We start from the raw sequence: 27,239 nt of genomic DNA, 5'->3' as shown, positions 1-27,239 counted from the left end.
ATAAGGAGTGAGGAGGAAAAATGAGAAAAGAATGACAGTTCAAAGCCACAAACTCAATGATAAATAAGTCAACAGTGGTTAACTCAAGTCCAGAAAGTACCATCTGGAATCAAAGCATTCATCTATTGATGATATGGAGACTAAGGAGTTTAGATTAAGAGAGAGGAAATGATGGGGTAGGAATTGAGGAGAGAGGGGTAGGTGGGGGAGTTGGATGAGGAAGATTGCAGGGACTGGTTTCAGTACACTTATCGGACTAGAAAGAGTAATGGATTGTAAAGGCCTTTCTCAGAGGAGGAGGAGAAATATATCCATTAAAAATTAATAGACTGAGGAGAGTGTGCTGGGAGAGAGATCAAGAATTATACTTGAGTAGCTAGTTACCCTTTGAGATGGCCAGAAAGCACATTTAAAAGCAAGTCATTTGCGGGAAAGGTTTCTGGTTGTTAATAAAATAATTCAGCATGTGAGATGTTACGAACAAAGACAGTGATTTTGATGGGCTAAAAAGCTCTAGAATGGCATTTTTGGACATAAGCTTTTTCTTGGAAGTGTCAGAAGTGGCACAGAGGAGAGTCTTGTCTTGTCCTCCCCTTGTGGAGGTAATAATGAGAAAGAGGCACCCACAGGTTGTGCTCCTGGAAGGAAAAGAAGCATTTTGCTGGATAAACAGCATCATTAGCCTTCAAGAAACACAGCCATAGCTGCCCATTAGTGATCATTAACCAAAGGGAGAGAAAGGTACAAGGTGTATTTGGTGTGATTTCCAAAATGTGACAGCCAAGTTAGGACTCTACAGTAGCCACAGGCTGGAGATGATGTAGGACTTAACTCCAACTGCGACAGAATGGACTACAGTTTGGTTTGGCATTCTCCAGTTCTGGCTAATAAACATTCAGGTCACATTGTCCTCTCCTCTCTCTCCCAGGGGAAGAGTACTCATTAAAGTTGCCTTCACAGAGTTGAGATAATCCAACCTCTGCCCCCTGTAGCCAGAAAAGGAAACAACCTGTCCCTTGACATTGGGTACAAAACACTACACAGAGCAAGCCAAAACACTCTAGGTTTCTTTCTTCAGGAGACCAGCCTGAGAGTGTTTTGAAAAGTTCCAGGTACACAGCATGCAAGCCAACTTCCTGAAATGGGGTCAGAAACTGGAGAAGGGGAAGCAAGATGCCCTCCAACTCCCATGGCATTCATTCAGGGCCTTGGAACAAAGCCAGAAAGACTCAACCTGACCTCCTACAGCCATGTGGCACCAGGTGGCTCTCCTTCATACATGGTCTCTCTCCAGATAAGGGACTCTGCTTTCTTAAGTTTTGAATATTATGTTACTTGAGATAATAACAAGATGTAAAAATAGAAGAAATGTTGTATCACAGGTACAAATAGAATAGAATACATCCTGATTTCCAGCTTATGGGATGTTATTTTTATTTGTTTATTTACTACTTGTGAAATAATTTATGCAAAATTCATTTTCCATTTATCATTGATAATGGAAAGGATAAGGGTTTGTCACAACTTTGGAGTTTCCTGATGACGTCATTTTGACAAGGTCACGTTTCTCATGGGAAGTGGAGACACTGTCTTTCTGTACGCTTGCTTTCCATCATCCAACTAAAAATACCTTTAAAGTCTGAGCGAATTATTCTCTTACTTCACAGCCTGTCAGGTTAGTGTATTAGCCAATTAACATCAAGTTTTACTCCATCATTCACATTTTGCATTTAAGTATCCCTATATGTTTGGGGCGTTCACCTCTAAAGCTTTTATTTAAAGGACTTTTTAATGACAAATCTTTTATTCTTTAAATGTCTAAATTTCCTTTATTATTTTGCTTTCCTTTGTTTTGGGTTTTTGTTGAGATAGGATCTATTTCTGCAGCCCAGCTGACTTGGAACTGACTATGTAACTTAGGCTAACGTCATATTTGTGACAATTCTGCTTCAGCCTCTCCTATGTATTGGTGAGAACCATTATCCTTGGCTTCCTTTTCTAAGATTTGACATACAATATATGTAGAATTTTGTCTTCTTGTTAACTTTAGGCCTCTGTCAACATGTCACATGGAAATATGAAAAAGCTGGGTTTAGGAGCACATACTTATAATCTTAGATATCAGGAAGCTGAGACAGGAGAATCCTTAATTTAAGGCTTGCCTGGCCTATACAATGATACCCTGTCTCAGAAAAACAAGATAATTAAGTGAATAAATAAGTAAAAGTGAAAAATAATTGTTTTTAATTTTGACTTCAAACTTTCAGGTCACTATAAGCTATAAGAGAGTCAGTCCAGTACTTACAATGTCATAGGACTGAAAGGAAAGATAGAATGCCTTATGTCTTAAGACATTTAATAATTTACCTTGTGCTACTTAATACATACATTGGTTTCATCTAGTTATGGTAAGTTAATGCAATAGGCTTCTGATTGTTTCTTCTTCTTCACTCTAGAATTATTTAGAGGTATTGGCATCATCATGAAGCACTTTTAAGATTTTTTTATCATTTTTTATTTTAATTTTAAATAGCTTGTTTTACATGTCAATCCCAGTTCCCTCTCCCTCCCCTCCTCCCGCACTCCCCTTCCCCCCCACCCTCCCACCCTATTGCCAAATCCTTCCACATAGGGGATATCTAGAGTCTGTCATTTTACTCTGGGTAGGGTCCAGGCACTCCCCTAAGAGTCCAGGCTGAGAGAGCATCCCTCTTTGTGCTATAGACACACGAAGACTGTTTGTATACCAGGGATAGACACTGATCCACAGCTCAGGGCCCCATAGGTTGCCCAGGCCTTCTCGCTGACACTCACATTTGGGGGGTCCAGATCAGTCCCATGCTGGTCTCCCCACTGTCGGTCTGGGGTCCAAGAGCTCTCCTCTGTTCAGATCAGCTGTCTCTGCTGGTTTTGCCAGCCCATTCTTTGCCAATTTGCTCATCACTCCTCTCTCTCTGTCACTGGGTTCCTTAGGTTCAGTTCAGTGATTAATTGTGTGTTTTCCTCTGCTTCCATCAGTCACAGGATGAAGGCTCCCGGATGGTTATAGACATCAAGTTCATTATCAGGAATGGGCATTCGAGGTAGTCTCTCCACTATTGCTTAGCTTGCCAATTGGTGTTATCCCTTTAGATCACTCGAGGTCACTCTGGTGCCTGATCTGTATTTGATCCTGTGATTCCCTCTTCCCCCTATTCTACCCCCACCCCCTCAACTTCCTGTTCCCCCATGACCAACTCTCTTCCTCTTCACCCCCTCTCTTCTTCCCAGGTCCCACTCCCCCCCACCCCTTGCTGTGTTCCCCATCCATTCAGAGGATCTTGTCTCAATCCTCTTCTCTTGGGTACTATGCAAATATGCATATCTTTTAGGTTCTTTCCTGTTTCCCAGACTCTCTATCAGTGGAAGTGCAGACTGGCACTATCCTGATCCATGTCTAAAATCCATATATGAGTGAGTACATACCATGTTTGTCTTTTTGCGACTGGGTTACCTCACTCAGGATGGTTTCTTCCAGTGCTATCCATTTCCCTGCGAATTTCAAGAGTCCATTGTTTTTTTCTGCTGAGTAATACTCCATTGTGTAAATGTACCACATTTTCTCTATCCACTCTTCAGTTGAGGGGCATCTAGGTTGCTTCCAGGTCCTGGCTATTACAAATAATGCTGCTATGAACATAGTGGAGCAGATGTTGTTGTATGAACTTGCCTCATTTGGATATATGCCTAAGAGTGGAATTGCTGGGTGTAGTGGTAGATTAATTCCCAATTTCCTGAGGAATCTCCATACTGATTTCCAAAGAAGCTGTATGAGTCGGCACTCCCACCAGCAGTGGAGGAGTGTTCCTCTCTCTCCACATCCTCTCCAGCATAAATTGTCTTCAGTGTTTTTGATTTTAGCCATTCTGACAGGAGTAAGATGGTATCTCAGAGTTGTTTTGATTTGCATTCCCTGATCAGGATCTCTCACTGAATTTGGAGATAAATTAGTGGGAAAAAAGACTGAATGATTCTCTTGTCTCTGCCCTACCTACTGACTGTGCTAGAATTCCTGACAAATGTGTAGCTATGCTTGGATTTTTGCATGGGTTCCAGAAATCCAAATTCAGTCAATTTCTCACTCATGTGCAGAAAGCACTCCTACATACTAAGACACTTTTTCATGTGATGCTAGGGGTCTAAAAATGTTGAGTTGGGATCTCTTATAATATTTGACATCTATTTCCACACCTGTGACTGAGTTGAATCTGTACAAAACATGTTGGCTCAGAATTAAGTTCACTGAAAACATAATCTTTATCGCATATTCTTTATTTACTAAAATCACTTCTCTCTGTGTATGTCACAAGAAACAGTTGCTATCATAAAACTGTAAAATTTGACATCAATTTCAATGATAATGAAGACTAATTATTGTATTTTTGACATTTGCCCTTTACATAGTCACCCTGTTAATATAAGTTTACTGGGTCTGCCTGTTTCATATTTATGCTTGACCTTAGCTGACAACAAACTATGACACTGGTTGGGGAACAACATTTGATCTTGTCTTTAATTCATGGCTTAGATTCTCTCATTTCTTTGGCCATCAAAGGGGTTTTATTTAGTGCCATTTACTATACTTAATTTACTTGGCAAACAGCACATACTTTTATCTTTAGAGTGGTCATTCTGATGTGAATAGTGGCTTAATTTAGAGGGAGATGCTGAAGCACATTGTAGATGATTTTGTCGCTGTAATTTACCTCCACATCGCCGTGGGGTGTGTGCATTCATATGCAGTCAGAAACTCTTCTGAAGTAAAAGAAGTGGGATGTGTTTGGTAGAATGGGACTCTTAAGCAGCACACATTTCACATCTCTGTGTGAACTGTGGTTGAACCCACACTTCCCATAGTTCTTTAAACGCAATTGTCTTCTTCAATGTTTTATTGCTGTGAAGAGACACCGAGACCACAGGCAATTTTAATAAACAAAGAAAGCATTTAACTGGGGGCTTTCTTACAGTTTCAGAGGTTATTCCATTATCATCATGGCAGGGAGCATCATTGGGCAAGCAGACATGGTGTTGGATGGAGAATTACTTGAGAGTTGTACATCCTAATCTGAAGGCAGAGAAAGAGAGACTGTGCCTAGTTTGGGATGTTGCTTTCTCAAAGCCTAACCCCTAGTGACACATTTCCTCCAACAGGGCAACCCCTCCTAACCTTTTGGATCCTTTCAAATGGTGCCACTGCCCAGTGAATAAACATTCAAATACATGAGCCTATAGGGCAATTCTTATTCAAACTGCAACATACCATTCTCTGTCCTCAAGGGCTTATAACCGTGTTATAATACAAAAATATGTTCAGACCAACTTCAAAAGTCCCCATAGTCTATCTATTCTGAACATCCTTTAAGAAGCCCAAAGTTCAAAGTCTCTTCTGAAACTAACGGCAGTCTCTTAACTGTAATCTCCTGTAAAATCAAAATCAAAAGGCAGATAGCTTACTTCCAATGTACAATAGCACAGAACATATATTACTATTCTAAAAAGGAGGACAGGTTGCATAGTGAGGGAATTCCGGACCAAAGCAAGGTTGAAAACCAGCATGGCAAACTCTAAATCCTGTACCTTCATGTCTGTTGTCAAAGCACTCTTCTGATCTCCAACTCTTGACTTAAACTTACTTTTCTCTCTCAGGCTGGTTCTACACCAGGTCTGCAACTTTCCTTGGCAGATATCACATGAATCTGGCATTGTCTCCAGCATAATCTAGACTTCACCTTCACAGGTTCACACAATGGTCTCTCTTGGCTTTCATGCAGGAAACTCCTGACACACTTGGCCTCAGCAGCTTCTCTTAGGTGCAAAGTAAGATTCCATAATGCTTTTTTGTACTCTTGACTCTAACGTCAGAACTAGATAACACAGAGCTGAAGCTGCTGAGTTCTGCTGTTTAATGGGACTATATCTTTGCATCAGCTTAACTCAATTCATTCAATTCATTTGCATCAGGTTCCCTTCACTATGTACCTGCATCCTTTCCTTTAATCCCCCCCCACTAGTTGGAAACTTAGTTGGGCGGAGTCTTGCCCTGAGGTCACCATTCTATTTATTCCATTTAGCATAAGAATTTTCTTGAAACTTTTCATCTCCTTGCACACTGGATTTTGCTTTATTACTCCTTCCGGTAGCCTTTTTCTCCTCAAACTGTAGGTTTTGTATTTCTCTTTGCCCCATGTACTTCTTTTCATTATAGATCTGTATAACAGTGACTAATAATAATCACATGACAAAGTAAACTCTAGGCTGTCTTGAAACCTGCTCTGCCAACACCATTAATCCAACACTCTCCAATTTAGCCTCATCTAGCTTATTAAGAGCCAAAAACAGTCACCTTTTTTGACAAAATTCATAAGAATGGTCTCTATGCTATTTACTAATATTCTTATGCTATGAAACTTCTTGAACTAAGCTCCTGCAGTTCAAATTACCCTCTGCAATGCATTCCATGCTCCTATTAGGATTGCCCATTAAGCCTGGTTCAAAACCCTCTACTACTTTTCTAGTCCAAAATCCCAAAATCTTCCATATTCCTCTAACAAACAGAATGGCCAGGCCTGTCACAAAAATATCCCAGTCCCTGGTACCAACTCCTGTCTTAGTAACTGTTCTATTGCTGTGAAGAGTCACCTTGATCAAAGTATCTCTTATACTAGGAAACATTTAATTGAGGCCTTGCTTACAGTTTCAGAGGTTTATCCATTAACATGGTGGAGATCTTGGTGGCACAGAGACAAAAATGGTGCAGGATATGTAGCTCAGATTTCTTTATCTTGATCCATAGTCAGAGGAAGATTGGGCCTCTCATGTGATTTTGATACCTCAAAGCCCATAAAAAGCTGCACCTCCTGGTCTTGCTAAACCTTTCAAACATTGCCACTCTCTGGTGACTAAATATTCAAATAAAGGAGCCTATGGGAACCATTTTTATTCAAAGCACCACAGAAATAATGCTATTATAGGCATATATGTATGTGTAGATGCATTTGTATTTCTAAATTTAATCCCCCAGTCTGTATAATGTTACTTGTAGGTATATTTTCAGGGCTGTAAAAACAAGTATTTTTAAAAGAAAGGCCATGAATTTGAAAGAGAGCAAGGAAGCATTTGGGGAGGATTTGAGGGAAGCAAGGGAAGGGAAATACCATGTAATTATATTAAATCTCAAAAAAGCAATAATGTAATAATTAACATTTTAAGTATATTTGTGTGTCTATGTGTATACATGTTCATGTGTGTAAGTTCTTATCTCATTAATCTATTTTGTGAAAACCCACACTAGCACATCATTTGGAGGCCTGTTTCAAAGCAACAGTGTCATATATCCATTGAGACTCATATATATACATATATATATATGACTAATTTCAGAGATACAAGAAGTTCAGATGCAAATTTGAATATAGACTAGATACAATGGATATATAAGAATAGAAAAACTATAAAACCAAATTATAAGTCATCAATCATGACAATCATTATCACATATCATCTGTCAAAAAATGGATGTAAACACACGTGCATGCACACAAAACACCATGTACTTTTAGACATCCAAACAATTTAATTCATTATTAATATCACTTTTGGGCAATCTGACTTTTAAATACTATACAAAATAAAGAGTGGGTAAATGAATGTCTGTTTCATTGGTTATATTCATAATATAGTATCAACTGTACTTGTGAATCCTAATTTTAGACAGAATAGCATGTTAGACAATCAAAACAATTTTCTAGTTAGCCGAATTTCTCTCTGTCTAATCAGTACACATGTGTGTTTTCTGGAAGCATATTTCAAGTGGCTGTGGACCCTGGGCTTGCAGAATGCACAACAAGTAATAGAATCTTTCTGTGTATTACTAGATTTTCATAAATACATGTGCAAAGATTTTATACTCTTCAAATAGAAAATACCTGTATTATTCCTAGATTGATGGCTCATCTATATTAATTATTTGAATAACTTTGAATTTTAAACATGGAAAAACATTTAAAAAGAAGATGGAATTATTTTGATTCCCAGTGTTCAGAGATAGACACGATCATTTTGTGAACATTATTGTAGATATTATTTTTTATACATAAACCCACTATATCCAAAAAAAATCTATTTCTTCTTTTACTTACCAGTCATATATCCAGGTCAACATATATACAGCTATTTCACCAAATACTTTAAAAAATAAATTGGAGAGCTAATTCACTATTAAAGTGAAAAATTCACAGACAAGTTTCAGCCAGCAGAGAAATACATATGAAGGTATATATGGATGAAATACAAATGAAAGGTATTTCTCTTTACAGAAATATTAATTCCATCCATTAATCTCTTTCAATATCTCTCATAATTGATGTTTAATATAATTTACATTGTGACTAGCTGCATAGAAATAATTTTATTTAAATATAATCATAGTTTATATATATTCTTTCTGTGTTTTCTTTTTCTTAAATATATGCAAAGTAGACATAATTATGCATGCCTTAAGCGCAAGCACTTATTAGGTTGATATAGCAGGATCATGAGTAAGAGGCCACTCTGTACAACACAGTGAGACTCTGTTAAAAATACAAAAGCAAAATTACATGCAGTGTCAATTTACAGTAGGGGTGACTTCTGGTGTCCTGTGGAAGAGCATGGTAAAATAATTCATGATACTGTATTACAAATCTAAGAAGATTGACATTTGGATGTATTCATCACAAATTAGAAGTGTTTAAGGTGGTGACAAAACTACATATCTGTAGTTGCTCTCTCTACAGTGCAAACACGAACCAACACACCTCACTGTGCCACATAAACATATACAAACAGATCAATGAAATCTTATAAGTTCATTTGAAGTTTAAATTGTTCATAGGGTCAGAAACTTTTCTTCCGTATTTCTTGGAGAAATATCCAGTTAATCGCCAACAAATGCTTAGATTCATCTTTATTTTCACAAATACATTTGCCTATGGCCATGCCTCTCACATAAGCAAGTCTTTCTGAAAAACAGAATAGGCTGTGTTGCATCATTGCTCCCCTTTGCATGGTAAATTCTAACAGATGAGCCCTTTAAAAAGTTGGCCATTTATTTCCCACTTGTTTCTTCATTCTTAAGCAATCTTAGAAAAATTCCTTAAAATATTGCTAACTTGGTGAGCAAAATATGCCATTTTCTTGTTTCTTTTGTATATACTGCTTAAAAATAATTGATTGAAATACTTATACATCCATGTGATGTATATTATATTGTCAAGTATTTATGTAAATATTTTATGTTTTATATTGTATTTTCCTTATTGATTCTATACTGTATATACTTATGAATATTTTTTGATTTATGTAACATATTTGTGTTCTTTCGTACTTTCTTGTATTAATTTTTCCTTTTTAAATTTTTCTTTCTTTCTTTTTCTTTTTTTTATTTAAAAAATGTTTCCCTTATGCATACCCCCCCATGCCACTCCCCATCACTCCTCAGAGGGTAAGACCTCCCTTAGGAAGTCAACAAAGTCTGGCATACCAAGTTGAGACCAAACCAAGACCCCCTGTCAAGGCTGAGCAAGGTAGCCCACCACAGTTATTGGGTCCCCAAAAGTCAGTTCATACAACTGGGATAAGCCCTTGTCCCACCCCCACCATAAAAAAGATCCAACCTCATAACTGTCACCCACATTCAGAGGGCCTAGTTTGGTCCTGTGCACTATTCCTGAACCCTGACATTTAAAATTTCTTCAGAATCTCTGCAATTTTCTTATATGAATTGAGCTTCTTGGCCTGAAGTAGATAATCAGTTTAGCCATTATTGATACTTCTCCCACTGCTTTGAAAAAAATTCTGCAGTTTAATAGATGGCATGTTGTGTTTCTCTTTAGTAATTATCTTTGTTAATCTCCTTTACTTAACTTTCATATTTCTTACATATGTAATACGTATATACTTATTATACATATTTAATATGTACTAAGATTAGCCCAATTTCCATACAGATCTTTTAGCTTAATAAATGATTTTAGTATAAGCTGAAGTTTATTTTCTAATATTAACCGTTCCCACCCATAAATTTGATTTTTTTCTCACATTCATTCAACTCTTAATTTCCACAGTTAAATTAAAAGTATATGGGTAGCATCAGGTAAACAGGCCGGATTCCCGGCCTGTGTTCCAGTGCCTGAGGTTTGCCTGGGAACTGCACAGAGCTCCCAATCCCAGCAGGAACCAAGCACCCCAGACTCCAGGTCTTCTCTCCCACCAATGAGACCAGGAAACCAGAGGAGGCAGGGAGTCCAGAGGAGTAGCTGTTCCGGATCAGGTACAACAGGACTCAGCATATGGTCCAGGGGACCAAGTAGGAGGCTAAGCGCCCCAGATTCCTGTTCTTCTTTTCCACCCACGGGACCAGAACGAGGACAAGGAATAGAAGAACCACCAGATTATTGGACTTGCTACCACCCACCAAAAGGGAACTCTGGTCCCCAGACCAGTAAGGGGCTCTTTCTGCACCAACTAGAAGAGATGTGAAAGAGACAATACAAAAACACACTCAGCAACAGAAAAACAAATATGACACCGCCAGATTCTAGAGACTCCACACCAGCAAGACTCCAACATTCCAATGCGAATGAAGCAGAAGAGAATGACCTTAAAACCACTTTCATGAAAATGATAGAGGCCCTAAAAGAGGATATAGGAAAATCCCTCAAAGAAATGGAAGAAAAAACAAACCAAAAAATGCAAGAATTGGAAGAAAAAACAAACCAAAAAAGTCAGGAAATGGAAGAAGAAACGAAGCAAAAACTGCAAGAAATGGTAGAAAAAACAAAGCAAAAAATGAAAGAAATGGAAGAAGAAACAAACCAAAAAAGGCAGGAAATGGAAGAAGAAACAAAGCAAAAACTGCAAGAAATGGTAGAAAAAACAAAGCAAAAAAATGAAAGAAATGGAAGAAGAAACAAACCAAAAAAGGCAGGAAATGGAAGAAGAAACAAAGCAAAAAATGCAAGAAATGGAACAAAAAGCAAACCAAAAAATGCAAGAAATAGAAGAAAGAACAACCCAAAAACTTCATAAAAGGCAACAAATGGACGAAAAGATAAACTGAAAATTGCAAGAAGCAATGCAAACACTGCAAGGGTTGAAAACTGAAATAGAGACAATAAAAAAACACAATCTGAAGAAAGGCAGAAAGTAGAAAAGCTGGGCAAACAGTCAGGTACTATCGATACAAGCATTACCAACAGAATAGGAGGGATGGAAGAGAGAATCTCAAGTGTTGAAGATACACTAGGGGAAATGGATTCATCAACCAAAGAAAACCTTAAGTCCAACAAATCATTAACACAAAACATCCAGGAAATATGGGACACCATGAAAAGACCAAACACAAGAATAATAGGTATAGAAGAAGGAGAAGAAATCTACCTCAAAGGGGCAGAAAACATATTCAACAAAATCATAGAAGAAAACTTTCCCAACCTTAAGAAAGACATGCCAATGAGGGTACAAGAAGCCTACAGAACACCAAATAGAGTGGACCACAAAAAAAAATCCCCTCAACACATAATAATCAAGACCCCAAACATACAGAATAAAGAAAGAATGTTAAGAGCAGCTAAGGAAAAAGGTCAAGTAACATATAAAGGCAGACCTATCAGAATTACACCTGACTTCTCCATGGAAACTCTGAAAGCCAGAAGGTCCTGGATAGATATTCTACCTACACTAAGAGACCATGGATGCCATCCCAGACTACTATACACGGCAAAGCTCTCAATCACTATAGACGGAGAAAACAAGATATTCCATGACAAAACTAGATTCAAGCAATACGTATCAACTAACCCAGCCCTACAGAAAATTTTGGAAGGAAAACTCCAACCTAAGGAAGCTAACTACAACCAGAAAAACATAGGCATTAGAGAATCCCTCTCTAACAACAGCCAAAAGAATAAAGGGGCGAAATTCCACACATAATTCCACCAACAACAACCATTGCAAATCGAAGAAGGATGAGCAATCAATGGTCATTAATATCCCTCAATATTAATGGCCTTAACTCACCCATAAAAGGACACAGACTAGCAGAATGGATTTGAAGACAGAACCCTTCCTTCTGCTGCATACAAGAAACACACCTCACCCTCAAAGACAGACATTACCTGAGAGTTAAAGGTTGGGAAAAATTATTTCAATCAAATGGACCCCAGAAACAAGCAGGGGTAGCAATCCTAATATCTAACAAACTAGACTTTAAAATAAAATCAATCAAAAGAGATGAAGGAGGTTATTACATACTCATCACAGGTGAAACCCACCAAGATGAAGTGTCTATCCTGAACATCTATTCCCCAAATACAAAGGCATCCACATTCGTAAAAGAAACATTGTTAGAACTTAAATCTCATCTAAAGCCCCACACAGTTATAGTGGGAGATTTCAACACACCACTCTCACCACTAGACAGGAATATCAGAGAGAAACTCAACAAAGAAGCAAAGTAATGACCCAATGGGGATTAACAGACATCTATAGAACATTTCATCCACATATAAAAGAATATACCTTCTTCTCAGCACCACATGGAAACTTCTCAAAAATCGACCACATACTTGGCAACATAACAAACCTGAGCAGCTACAAAAAAATTGGAATAACTCCATGTATCTTATCAGACCACCATGCTTTAAAATTAGAATTCAACAACAACACAAATTGCAGAAAACCTACAAACTCATGGAAATTGAATAATGCTCAACTGCACCATCCCTGGGTGAAAGAGGAAATAAAAAAAGAAATTAAAGACTTCCTCGAATTCAATGAGAATGAAGACACAACATACCCAAACCTATGGGACACTTTGAAAGCAGTGCTACGGGGGAAGTTCATAGCACTAAGTGCCCACATGAAGAAACTGGAGAACAGTTATACTAGAGAATTAACAGCACAGCTGAAATCTGTAGAACACAACGAAGCAAACTCTCCCAGGAGGATTAGACGCCAGGAAATAATCAAATTGAGGGCTGAAATCAATAAAGTAGAAACTAGGAAAACAATACAAAGAATCAATGCAATGAAGAGTTGGTTCTTTGAGAAAATCAACAAGATAGACAAACCTTTGTCCAAACTTACCAAACAGCAGAGAGTGAACATGCAAATTAACAAAATCAGAAATGAAAAGTGGGACATAACAACAGACTCTGAAGAAATCCAGAGAATCATTAGGTCATACTTTGAAAACCTGTAATCTACAAAATTCGAAAATTTAAAGGAAATGGATGACTTCCTGGATACCTATCACTTGCCAAAACTAAATCAAGAACAGATAAGCAATTTAAATAGACCTATAACCCTTATGGAAATAGAAGCAGTCATCAAAAGTCTCCCAACCAAAAAAAGTCCATGTCCAGATGGCCTCAGTGCAGAATTCTACCAGAAATTCAAAGAACAGCTTATACCAATTCTTCTCAAAGTATTCCACACAATAGAAGCAGAAGGGTCTTTGCCAAACTCTTTCTATGAGGCTTCAATAACCTTGATCCCCAAGCCACACAAAGATACAACTACGAAAGAGAACTTCAGACCAATATCCCTCATGAACATTGATGCAAAAATACTCAATAAAATACTGGCAAATCAGATCCAAGAATACATCAAAACAATCATTCACCACGATCAAGTAGGTTTTATCCCAGGGATGTAGGGATGGTTCAACATACGAAAATCCATCAACGTAATCCACCATATAAACAAGCTGAAAAACAAAAATCACATGATCATCTCACTAGATGCTAAAAAAGCCTTTGACAAAATCCAACACCCCTTCATGATAAAGGTCTTGGAGAGATGTGGGATAACAGGGACATACTTAAACATAAAAAAGCTATATACAGTAAACCAACAGCCAACATCAAACTAAATGGACAGAAACTCAATGCAATTCCCCTAAAATCAGGAACAAAACAAGGCTGTCCACTCTCTCCATACCTTTTCAACATGGTACTTGAAGTTCTAGCTATTGCCATACGACAACAACGGGGAATCAAGGGGATACAAATTGGGAAGGAGGAGGTCAAACTTTCACTGTTTGCAGATGATATGATAGTTTACATCAATGACCCAAAGAACTCTACCAGGGAACTCTTCAGCTGATTAACACCTTCAGCAAAGTGGCAGGTTACAAGATCAACTCAAGAAAATCAGTAGCCCTACTATGTACAGATGATAAAAGGGCTGAGAAAGAAATCAGAGAAACATCACCCTTTACAATTGCCACAAACAACATAAAATACCTTGGGGTAACGCTAACCAAACAAGTGAAAGACCTGTATCGCAAGAACTTAGAGTCTTTAAAAAAGAAATTAAAGAAGCCCTCAGAAAATGGAAAGATCTCTCATGCTCTTGGATAGGTGGGATCAATGTAGTAAAAACGGCAATCCTGCCAAAAGCAAGCTACAGATTCAATGCAATCCCCATTAAAATCCCAGCACAATTCTTCACAGACCTTGAAAGAACAATAATCAATTTTGTATGGAAAAACAAAAGACCCAGGATAGCCAAAACAACCCTGTTCAACAAGGCAACGTCCAGAGGCATCACCATCCCTGACCTCAAGCTCTATTATAGAGCTATAGTCCTGAAAACAGCTTGGTATTGGCACAAAAATAGACATGTAGACCAATGGAATCGAATTGAAAACACTGATATTAACCCACACACGTACAAACATCTGATCTTTGACAAAGAAGCTAAAAATACACAATGGAATAAAGAAAGCATCTTCAACAAATGGTGCTGGCATACCTGGAGGCTGGCATGTAGAAGAATGCGGATCTATCCATGTTTATCGCCATGCACAAAACTTAAGTTCAAATGGATCAAAGACCTCAATATAAATCCAGCCACACTGAACCTCTTAGAAGAGAAAGTGGGTGGTACCCTTGAAAGAATTGGTACAGGAGACAGCTTCCTGAACATAACACCACTAGCACAGACAGTGAGATTAACAATTAATAAATGGGACCTCCTGAAACTGAGAAACTTCTTTCTATAAGGCAAAGGACACAGTCAGCAAGACAAAAAGGCAGCCCACAGAATGGGAAAAGATATTCACCAATCCCACATCTGACAGAGGGTTGATCTCCAAAATTTACAAAGAACTTAAGAAGCAAGTCTCCAAAACATCAAAGGACCCAATTAAAAAGTGGGCTGCAGAACTAAATAGAGGGTTTTCAATAGAGGAGTCTAAAATGGCTGAGAGGCATTGGAGAAAGTGCTCAACATCCTTAGCCATCCGGGAAATGCAAATCAAAACAACTCTGAGATACCATCTCACTCCTGTCAGAATGGCTAAAATAAAAACGCCAATGACAATTTATGCTGGAGAGGATGTGGTGAAAGGGGGACACTCCTCCATTGCTGTTGGGAGTGCCAACTGGTTCAGCCACTTTGGAAAGCAGTATGGAGATTCCTCAGAAAAATGGGAATAAACCTACCACAAGACCCAGCAACTCCACTCTTAGGCATATATCCAAAAGATGCCCATTCATACAACAAAGATGTCTGTTCCACTATGTTCATAGCAGCTTTATTTGTAATAGCCAGAACTTGGAAGCAACCTAGATGTCCCTCAACCGAAGAGTGGATAGAGAAAATGTGGTACATCTACACGATGGAGTACTATTCAGCAGAAAAAAACAATGGAATCTTGAGATTCACAGGCAAATGGATGACACTAGAAGAAACCATCCTGAGTGAGGTAACCCAGTCACAAAAAGAGAAACATGGCATGTACTCTCTCATATATGGATTTTAGACATTGATCTGGGGAGTGCCAGCCTACAATCCCATGGCCAGAGAGTCTGGGAACAGAAACTTCATTTAGTGGCTGATCGAAGAAGAGGCAGACTCCCTCGGTTAAGTACTGAGCTGAACTCAAGAAAGCCAGTAACAGAGAGGGAGGACTGGTGATCAAAGGGATTAAGACTGGGCTGGTTTAACCCCCAGAAACAGCTGACTAGACAAAGGTTAACTCTTGAAACCCAGGCATCAGCCTGGGAATCCAGCATGGGACTGATGAATACCCCCTGAATTTGGGTGTCAGTGAGGAGGCCTAGGTAATCTATTGAGCCTTGGGCAGCAGATCAGTACCCATTCCGAGTATACACACGGACGTTGGACTCCCATCAAACAATGTGAGGTGCACTCTCACCCTGAACTCTTGGGGAAGGGTCTAGGCCCTGCCCTATATGAAATGACAGACTATGGACACCCCCATGGAGGGCCTCACCCTCCCTGGGGAAATGAGGGAATAATGGCGGGTTGGGGGGGAGGGCATGGGAGGAGGGGAGGGAAAGGGAGAGGGACCTGGAACTGACTTGTGAAGCAACCTTGTTTCTCATCTAAATTTAAACTGAAAAAAAAAGTATAAGAACATGGACACACATATCCATAATTTTTGGTTTCTTAATAGATTTTTATTACCATGACATTTACAGTACTGGTTGCTAGTATAAAAGTGAATTTTTATTAAAACATTACTTTTTATCCCAGCAGATATAAAGAATTTACTCTCTATGGTCTTCCTGTATAATGAAATACTGCTTAACCATTGGTGGTAAGAATAACTTTCAGATAATCTCAAATATCTTAGGATGAGATATTGGCTCCTGAGAATAAAATAAACTGTTTCCTTTTTTTATAAAATATATTTAGCTATCATTAATTTTTAGGTTCATTTAAAATAAAAATGATTAAATCTCTGAAATAGAGGTCAAATTCAGTAATAACAGAGCACTTATCTTTAGGTTTACAATGTCCACACTTCCTTTTTTTGTGGTTATATATATGCATTTTGGGATGGGGGCCAATGTGTCGTGGAGTACTGATTGCTTCAGGAGTGAATTGATATCAGACATCATGGAGCTGGAGTCAGAGGCAGCTGAGAGCTTTCCCAGGACATAGGTGCAGGGCACTGAACTTATGTCCGAGTATGTGCTCTTAACCACTCTCTCCAGCACAAGTATTGATATTGTTATTGTTTGCTATGACTCAGTGTGTGTGTGTGTGTGTGTGTGTGTGCGTGAGTGAGTGTATGTTAGATTAGGTTCTCCTAAAAGACATGATCTTGCCTTGGGTTCATATCCTTCTTCTCTGGCCTCACAAGTGCTGGTATTCCTACACATTTGGCTTAACCTGGACTATTGACCATCATACTCACTTTAAGTTTATTAAGTTCAGTCTAGCTTTAATAGTTGTAGGCATGACATTTGCCAACTGCTTTTCCAAAGCCTGAACTCTGAAAAAGTTTTATAGTTTCTCTCCTAATCTTGAGGTAACTTAATTGTCCTTCTTGGTTTTCATAATTATAGTCAGATCCCTAATATTTCATTCATATATTTTTGTTAAATTAATATCAAAATGCCATGTGTATCTGTTCCCCTGTTTAATTTCTATCTAATCTTGTTATCAATTGCACATGAAGGAAAGAAAAATGGCTAAAATGAAAGGGGGAATAGAAGTAAAGTCAATCTCTTCTTCATCTTATAGATGAACAACCAAAGATAGACAGGAACTTTACATTAGCAAATTGTTACAGAATTAAATAATTCAGCATTCATACAATTTGGGAGGCATCTTGAAAAACAATGTTCAAGAAAATTTGAAGTTCCTTTGTGTGCTGGTTAGTTTTATGTCAACTTGGCACATACTATAGTCATCTGAGAGACTGGGATCTTAATTGAGAAATTCCCTTGGTAAGTAATGACTAGTAAAGGAGAAGACATCCTGTTGTTGTGTGATCCAGTGCTCGGCTCTTGGCCCTATGTTCTACAAGAAAACAGGCTGTACAAACCATGGGGAGCAAGTCAGTAAGCAGAACTCCTCCATGGCCTCTGCATCAGCTCTTGCCTCCAGGTTTCTGACTTGCTTGAGTTCCTGTCCTGACTTCCTTAATGACACACAGCAATGTAGAAGTGTAAGCCCAATGAGCCCTTCTCCCCATCAAGTTGTTTCACAGTGTTTTGTCAGAGCAGCAGCAACACTGACTAAGTACTTGATGTCTTCATGAGATCCTAGGCAATCAATTCACATCTTTGACATTTCTTTGCAGTTATCTTCCCACCAAATTGGGCCCTTTGAATAGTTATTTTACTTGATTAAAACTAAATAAGTTAAGAGCTAGATTGGGGGTTGTTCATTAGTTCTCAATTTGTTTGCTTAAGTGAAAGAAAAGCTTCAAAGAAGCTACTCTACAAGTCTTGTTAAATATAAAGACCAGAGTAGAAGAAAGGTCTGTCATGTTTCCTTGAATTCCAGCTAAGTGTTGTAGACCATTGCAAGCAAGTTCATTCTTGGTTCTCTCTTGCCCTGAATTTCTCAAGTCATCTCCTCCTTTCAGGACTCATTTTTCTATGTCTCTTTGTTTCTTCATCTGAGAAGATGACATAGATGACATAGCTGTAAGCCTTACTGCTTCATGTGTCCTTTTATGTACACTCTTATAGAAAAGATGTTTATTGTTTACATACCAACTGTCAGGTAGTTTGCGAGGCAAACATTGAGCAAATATATAGGAGGGATCCAGTCCCTTAGAAAGCAGGGACACTTGTTGCTCATAGATAAACACATTTCGAGGTGAGTTCAAGGTTAGCATAATCTACATAGCCAGGTTCAGGCCAGGTAAAGAAACATAGTGAGACTTTATCTAAACATACACACACTAAAACCCCCAACCAACCAAATAAATAGAAGACCCCAAACAAACAAAATACCCATACCAAAACAAAAAAAAACAGACAGAAATCACACAAAACAACAACAATAATAAAACTCACACAAAGAAAAAATGACCTATATGTTACAAACTGAGAACTGTGTTCTAAAGGAAAGTCCTGCCTTAGGAGATGGGATATACCTGAAAAAGGAAAACTTGCCAAGGCAATACTTGTGAACAAAGATCTGATGTGCAGTGATTAGCAGATCTAAGTGATTCAAAGGGAGCAATAAAGGAGAAAGAGACCATCTCCAATTAGAAAGAGAAACAGATACAAATATCCTGCAACAGAATATACTTGTGTCTAAAATGGGCTTCACTAAGTAAACTAGGGTGTGAAAAACTACACATGAATCTTGGTTTGGACTACACACAGTCTTTAACCCCCTAACTTTATAAAATTTATCATAAAAATCATAAACACCTTATGTGGGTTGGAGAAGATGGCTAAATGGTTAAGAGCACTGATTGCTCTTCTACAGGATGGGTGTTCAATTCCCAGCATTCACATGGCAGCTGAAAAAAAATCTGCATTCACAGTTCCAAGGAATGCAATACAGTCTTTTGGCCTCTGTGGTTACTGCACATATGAGATGAGCACATACATTGAGATAAACCATTCAAATACACATAAAAAATCTCAAACAAATTAAAAAATATTGTACAAATAACTAAAAGCATCATGCACCAAGATTAACCATCCTTTACAACTCAGTAAACTTTTATGTAATGGGAAGAAGCATTCAGAAAAGAAGCTGTAGAAATTGACATTAAAATTTACATTTTCTGTATCAAGTGTATTTCATGCACTGGTTCACTATCATAAACAAAAATACAATGACAGAATTATAACTAGTAAAACAATTAGCTTCATATCATCTTTCATAACTCATGTTCATTACCTGAATTCAGTCTTTCTTCATTCTTTTATATTTAGTCTTTCTTGTTCTATTTTTTTCATGCTCTGTTGTACCTATATGAACATTTATTATACACAAGCTTATAAGAAAGAAGATATGATACAGGAATGAGGAAATGATGTTGGGGAGATCATTTAAAAATATTGGGTATCAGCTGCAATACATTTTCTCTATATATACAATATTTATATATAAAGACATGTGCATATATTAGAAATAACTATTGTTAACAAAAATAGTAAAACTTGATGTAAAATGTGTGTGTGTGTGTGTGCGCGCATGTGCGTGCGTGTGTGTTGACCTCATGTCCTATTGTTGTCTACTTTCAGTCACAAGGTTCTGGGATTACCTTACCCTTTGCCATTGGGACCATTACTTCAGCCAAATACCCTAAGGAGCAATGACATTACTTGTGTAGCTGGGTGAATGGGTACCTTATTGTTTGTTTTTCCAGACAGTGTTTATCTGTGTAGCTTTGGAGCATGTCCTGGAGCTCATTCTGAAGCCCAGTCTGGCCTCCAACTCACAGAGATACCCCTGCCTCTGTCTCCCAAGTGCTGGGACTAAAGGTGTGTGCCATAAAAGGATACTTTTAAAGGTTGCTAAATTACCTCTAAGGTTGATACACAATAACATTCCTTGCAATCATTTCTCCTGGTTTTCATGATGTCACAATATTAACTTCTAGTCTGGCTTACCTACTCTACAGGTGGTGTCTCTGAAGAAGTATCCTCTTTTCATTAAATAGTAAATATTGGTATCTCTTTGGAGAATGCTAGCCCCTCTTTAGTCACATTCAGTTATAATTGGTAAACTGGTGAATTTCTAAGTTACATCTTAACTGTAGATCTCTATATTGGTTATGTCTACATATATAGCACAATATATCAACTCAAAATTTAACTGTTCAGTCTAACTCTCACTGTCTTTCATTGATAAAACAACAATAATAACAACGACAAAACCAACATCTTTCAGCATTCCTCCTGTTAGTGTTTTAGCCAGTGACTTTAAATTTTGATAGTTAATGTTTCCAAGAGCTGTGAGAGACTTTGTCTCTTTTTATGCCTCATTGCAAACTTTTATGAACTTTCCTTGCTTTTAGGATAGGAAGGAAATCCAATCTGCCTTCTCACTTCAAAGAATTTAGCCAGTCTGGTTGATTTCAGCTTAAGGCAATTCACTCTAACTCCCCACAACCTTGTTTCCTCAGGGTCTTCCTCCTCAGTTTGGAGAAATAGTACTTACTTTTGTACTTACTTGTTCATATTGTGAATAGTTAGGACCTTGTATAATCATGAAGTTGTAGAAGCCACAACTTCTAAGGAATAAATGAAGTCCTATTCATAACTGTAAGGAAAAGTATTATTAAATATATATATATATATAAATGTATATAAATATATATATTGAACATAGAGCTTTATGAACAAAATGATTCAAATCTAGGTGACTAGAGATATGATTGCTTTTCCTTAATTATCCCAGCCAAATACCACTACTTATAGGATAATTTGCTTGATGGAAGATTAGAGAAGTAGATTATTTTTCTTTACCTGTTCTCCATCGGATTGGTAGCTAAGTGAGGTCAGGATGAATGATGCATGCACACAAAGCAGAAGTATGTATTCTAACTGTGGAGGTCTTAGAAGATCTATACCCCAGGTCTTGCAGCATCAATATGATTTTGTAAAAAGATATGAGGAATGGCTTTCAAACAGGATGAAAAGCTTTCAAGTTAGGTTAAAAAATAGTAAGCTAGTATCTTCAAGAGCTCAATGCTTTTCTGTACTCAATAAGCACTGAGGGGTCACTGAAGAAAACGTTTATAAACACATTTAATCATATTTGTGGGAACTGACACATGCACTTAAAAAAACTGTATCTGAGTCCAGTATAGTCAATCTATGTAAGACCTAAGTCCAAAATTTGGCCAGAAGGCCCCAGCTACACTCTTGTATTATGGTTATTCATTGCTGAAGTTAGTGCATTGTTGGTGTACAGTTTTTCAAGGTCAGCACTGAGAATTGGCATTCTCTAATTTCTCAAGAGAAAATTATTTTAGCTTACTTGGGTAGGCAAATGGGGACCTTAAATGAAGACGCAGATGATTCATATAAATAAGTAAAGTCAAAAGGGAAAGTTTATCATGGGGAGAAACCAGAACTTCTCTAGTAGGAGGTGATGAATATGTTTATTCTAGGACAAGGATGATTAGGAAATTGACTTGATAGTCATGGCCATACGGCATCATTGGTTCAGAGGAAGGGATAATATTTCCACCTAAGTGCCCCAGAATGTTGTCACCGTAAGGAAGTATGGACTCCAAATGGATGGCTTGAAATTTTTCTTACATGATCTCCCAATTTTTGAACATTTGTTTCTATCATACTATTATAGATTTTTAGTCTGTTATACTAATCTTCAGGCAGAAATATAACAGATGAAAATCAACCATGGTTCAGTGTGTGTATGTTTGTATTCTGTTGTCATTGGTTTGTGCACATATCTCTCTGTCTCTCTCTGTGTCTGTCTCTGTGTCTGTGTCTGTCTCTGTCTCTCTCTCTCTGTCTCTCTCTCTCTCTCTCTCTCTGTGTGTGTGTGTGTGTGTGTGTGTGTGTGTGTTCTTTTGTGGAGCTAGTACATCATAGCCACCTGAAAAGTTGATTGTAAACTCCAGTACTGCATCCTTTAGATCTTTCAGTTAATGTGTCAAGATACCTCTGCAGAAACAAACTAGACCTTTTCACAGCTATTTATTGATCATTCTATTATTTTCATATGCCTGGTCCCACAAATTGAGAATTGTCTGCTACTACACTTTTTCTATGAGTCCAACATTATATTATTTATGAAACTTGGCATTCGTTGAGAGAAGCTTCCATTTCCTTATGAAAAGAATGGTGTAATTTCATAATTTTGGGCTGTCTTGCTAGGAGAATAGACTGCCCTGTTTAACACTAAATTTTCTGAAGCAATAAGTGTTTACACAGGAGTTAAATGACCATCTGCCAGAGAACGATATTCATAAAAATGAAACAGTGACCTTTTCCCCCACCGAGAGCTAGGATCTATGGTGCTCTGATGAGATGTGATAATTAGCTATGGGGATTATAGATACACAATAAGGGTGCCACAGTGAGGATCTCACCAAACATCCAAATGTAGTTCTCACACTTGAAAAAGAATGTAACAGGCAAGTTCCTGTACAGGAACTTGTTGGTGACAGAATGAATGACAGATGACACACAGCTCTCCATTAGTACACTTTTTTTTCTAGTGGTGCTTCCATTTCAGTTGACTAAGGTGGCTGTGAGGAGGGCTATAGCAAGACTTCAGTTGAACCTGATATTGAAATGTTAAATCATGACAGGCTCTGCCATTCAACACTTTAAAGGCAGACGGTCTCTACCATATTACAGCAGAGTGACTATCAAACACAAAGTTAATCTGTAGAATGACAGACTTATTTAAGGGTTATGGAGAACATTTGTGATTTCCAAATATCTTTTTTATCACTATTTGTATTTCTTGACACAAATGAAGCAGTTCTTTGGTTCTCAGTGGTCAGCTTGCTGACCTTCCAGTGGTCAGCTTGCTGACCTTCCAGGGTCAGAGTCAGCATAGGTGAGGCTTCTGGAAGGTAAGTTTCCATGACAGGAATTTCTCATGACACACTACAAGTTAAGTAGTGAAAGATACCACATTTACTGCCAATTATTAGGTCAGATACAATCTCTAGCTAATAGTGAACATAAGAAAGTACCAGTTGGTGCATAGAACTCGAGCTCAAAGCTAAGATGTAAAGAATATCAGTAGAATCATTGATATCAGGAATCGACTGGCCAGGCTTTGATGTCAGCACTGATGTGTTTGTAGAATACATGGTTCCTCTAGATCATAGGGCATCATAAGATCAGAGAAGCCTATAGGGCTTCAAATGTGACCCACATCTTAGATATCAGAGGGTCTTCTGAAAAGTGGAGAGGCCAGAGAGAGGACTACCAATAGAAAACTTTGGTCAGCCCTCAGTGACATGCCAACCTGTCCCTGATTGAAGATGTTTTGGAAAAGTATTGGATAGAATTTTGGTAACTACTTTAATGATATAATTAATCTCTTTCTGGTTTAAAGGAGTATTTTGTCATACATAGCCCTTTCTCTTTAGTGGATACACAATCTTACCCATTTTCCTTTTTGTTGTTTATTTTAGTTAACACAGACTCTGCTTTTCTTAGGTTAGTAAAGGCTAACAGATAGTAGCCACTAAAAGTCAGCTCTGTTGTTTCAGTACAGAATAACCCACAAGCACAGCTAGTTCAGTGTCTGCATCCCTTGGTCTATCTGCCTGCTCATCTTTCCTGTGTGCACAGTAGAGGACAGCAGTGAGCAAAGAGGTCACACTGCAGTGGTGGCAACTAAAGTGAGCCAACCAGCTGAATGGGAACGTTTCTTCCTTTCAACCTACTTTGATTCATCCCTTTGACTTTTAGTAGGACTTACACACTATTCTACCCCGTCCCTGAGTTCCATCTAGCTCAATGACTTGTTTTTTTGTACCGTTCTTGGGTTGGAGATTTCACTAAATTTCTTTGAGCACACAAGGCTTAAATTTCCAACATTGTTGAGAACTTGAAAGTTCTTTTATTTCTCCCGTTTGCTGAGAGACAAAATTATGGGAATTCATACATGCTCAGATATGTTAAATATTAGAATGGAATTTGATATTAGACCTTCTCCATACAGCGTCTCATTTAACTGCCCCAGCATCCCAGTGAGTTAGGTACTTTCATTTTTTTTTATAGGTAACAAAACACAATCAGAGAACTTGATATCTTTCCCATATTCAGAAGAAATCTCTGTAGTCCCAAGTTTTCCTTAGCTAAGAGAAAATTTCTATGGAAATGTGTTGCATAATGAAACTTTACTCCGATTTGTGAAACATATTCAAAGTTAGATAAACAAGGATGTCAGATGTCAAAATACCTCAGACTGCTTTTACAAGATATTTTATGTGCATGCTGTTTTCTGTGACAAGCAGGGAGTCACATTTATACTGTGCTTGTTTTCCTGAATAGGCACACAGAACTAATTATTATTGGAAGAAATTTGCTTTCATTCACACATTGATGTGATTTTGGAAAACATTTTCTGAGTCTTTCAAATTCAAATTGTAAAAAGATTTCAGTTTCACCACCCAACCTTTTCTCTTTGTCACAGAATATTACCATGAATTAACCATGTTTGACAAACTCATGCCAAAAACTAATAGTTCTAGAAACAGTTTTGATTGCCTAGAAAGTTGACTTGACATAGGACAGGTGTGATGAGATGTTCATATATAACTCTGATATATCTGTCTGTCTGCATGTCTGTCTGTCTATCTGTCTGTCATCTATCTATTCAGTGAACAAATGGTGATAAAAATGACCTCATGAGCATTATCTCATAGACACACTCAACATAAATTCAACTTCCACCTGTTTTTTATGTCCATTGGATAGTCTGGTAAAAGTTAACTCTGCTAACATAAACATAAAGTATTTTGGGATAATGACCCTTGTTATGCATCCATATAATTGTTTGTTTAATAGCATAAAGGCCAGCAAATGTCCAGGCAAGAGTATCTACTGTAGTGGAATATTATTTTAACTAGGCAAGGATGTGTTAACATTTGTTTATGGTGCAGAATATTATTTTACTGTGTAAAGTTGTGCTACTTTTACTTATGCTGCATTTGTTTAATGATGTAAGGATGTGTGTTTAATTTTGAAAAGATATGTTGCGTTTGTTTCACCTTTCCTATTTAAGACAGATCGCTAAAGAGCCAATCGTTAGGCAGAAATGGGGATAGGAGGGGCTGCCAGGCAGATAGCATAACTAGGGGGAGAAGTCTAGGTTCAAGTAAAAGAAAGGAAAGTATGAGAAAGGAGAAGGAGAATAAGGGAGATGGCAGGGGCAAGAAGCCAGGCAGCAATGGCAGCTAGCAGAGACAGAGAAACAGTGAAAGTAAGATACACAGAAGTAAGAAAGGTAAAAAGCCCCGGGGGAAAAGGTAGATAAAGAGAAACAGGTTAATTTAAGTTAAAAGAGCCAGCAGGAAATGTGTCTAAGCTAGGCTGAGCATTTAAAACTAATAACAAGTCTCTGTGTCGAGATTTGGGAGTCGGTTAGTGTCCCAAAATAAGAAGCCTGGTCAGTGAACTTTCAAAAGGGACAAGAAGGGAAAGAGGATACATTAAAAAGAAAAACACAACAAGCAATATGGAGAGGAAGCAAGAAAGATCCCTGGGCTGACCAAGCCATGTGCAGCTGCATGTCCACATCGAGTATCTATGCCCCCCCTCCCAGCTGTATGTGCAAAAGGAAGGCTAAAGGAGAGACAGACGTGGTGAAGCAGGGGCCCCGGGGAAGATCTGCAAGGTTGTCTGCTAAACCCACCTCCCCAAAGACAGCCCAAACTATAAAAGGCCCCATAAGTAAGGGAGGGGAGGTGCCAAAGTCAAGAAGAGTGAAAGCAGATACTGGCAAGGTTGAGGATGCTCTGTGGACAATAAGGTGCCCAAATAGATGAGACTCAGAGTGAAGGTGCTAGAGATGCGGAGTGAGTCGGCATCCTTGACAGCCATGTACTTCTGGTGCCTCTAGAGTTTGACATAATACGTTATCAAGTTTCATTTGATAAAATGAAAGTAAGATGGAACTAGAGGTAGGAGGAGTGGCTCAGTGGTAGAGAACTTGCCTAGCAGTCACAAGACCCTGCCTTTGGTTCTCAGCACCAGGAAAAAAAAAAGGAGAAGAAAAAAAAGAAGGAAGAGAATGTCTGCCTAGGATCAAATTTCTGTAAATTGAAGCTTCAGATTAATTAGCACCCTAATTTTACTAGAAAATTCTGCAAAATGTACATATTTTTAACTTTAATCAGTGCTCAAATTTACAAAAATTCCACTATCAGTAAATGAGGTTTTGGGTGGGGGTAGGTGCACATAAACCATTGCCCTTTTCAAATAATTCACAAATGCACTAATTATGTGTCAGATATGAAAGCTGAGGTATTGTGACCTTCAAGCCAACAAAAGGCCTTTTCAAGTAAGCCATTTTCATGTACATTAATAAATTGAACAATATCTCTCCATAGCTAAATAATGTATGTCTGCTATTTTGTCAACAGTAAGAACAAATCAGGAATTGTTTCACCATTCACATATTAAACAAGATGACAGAAAAAGAAAGACATATTCAATTCATAATCTTAAAATAGTGGCCCAAAGATACTTATTATTTATTTGCTAGTCTTACAACCCCTGAATCTGAATTCATTTGGTATTTTAGCAGGAGAGCTACAAGATATATATCTCCAATCTGGAAAATCTCTAAAAAGACATTTTTTTGGGGGGAAAGTGTTTCCTTGCATTCATTGCATTGGTAGAGATGGTGAAATATTTCTTTGTAGATGGCTTAGAATAAAGGCATCTCCCATCATACCTGAAGATCTGAGACCTGTCCTCACATCT

General features: G+C 38.0%; 1 protein-coding gene across 16 annotated transcripts in view; it reads left to right on the top strand.

Moving 5' to 3' along the window:
* The window catches only part of Ctnna3 (catenin alpha 3), a 1,429,068-nt gene that overhangs the window by 892,497 nt on the left and 509,332 nt on the right, over positions 1-27,239 (top strand). The gene's annotated exons all lie outside the window — the stretch shown is intronic.

The sequence above is a fragment of the Mesocricetus auratus genome, unplaced genomic scaffold, assembly GCF_017639785.1.
Source record: "Mesocricetus auratus isolate SY011 unplaced genomic scaffold, BCM_Maur_2.0 Super-Scaffold_100027, whole genome shotgun sequence".
Lineage (NCBI taxonomy): Eukaryota > Metazoa > Chordata > Mammalia > Rodentia > Cricetidae > Mesocricetus > Mesocricetus auratus.
Note: the sequence above shows the minus strand (reverse complement) of the source record. Positions and strands in the feature narration are given on the sequence as shown.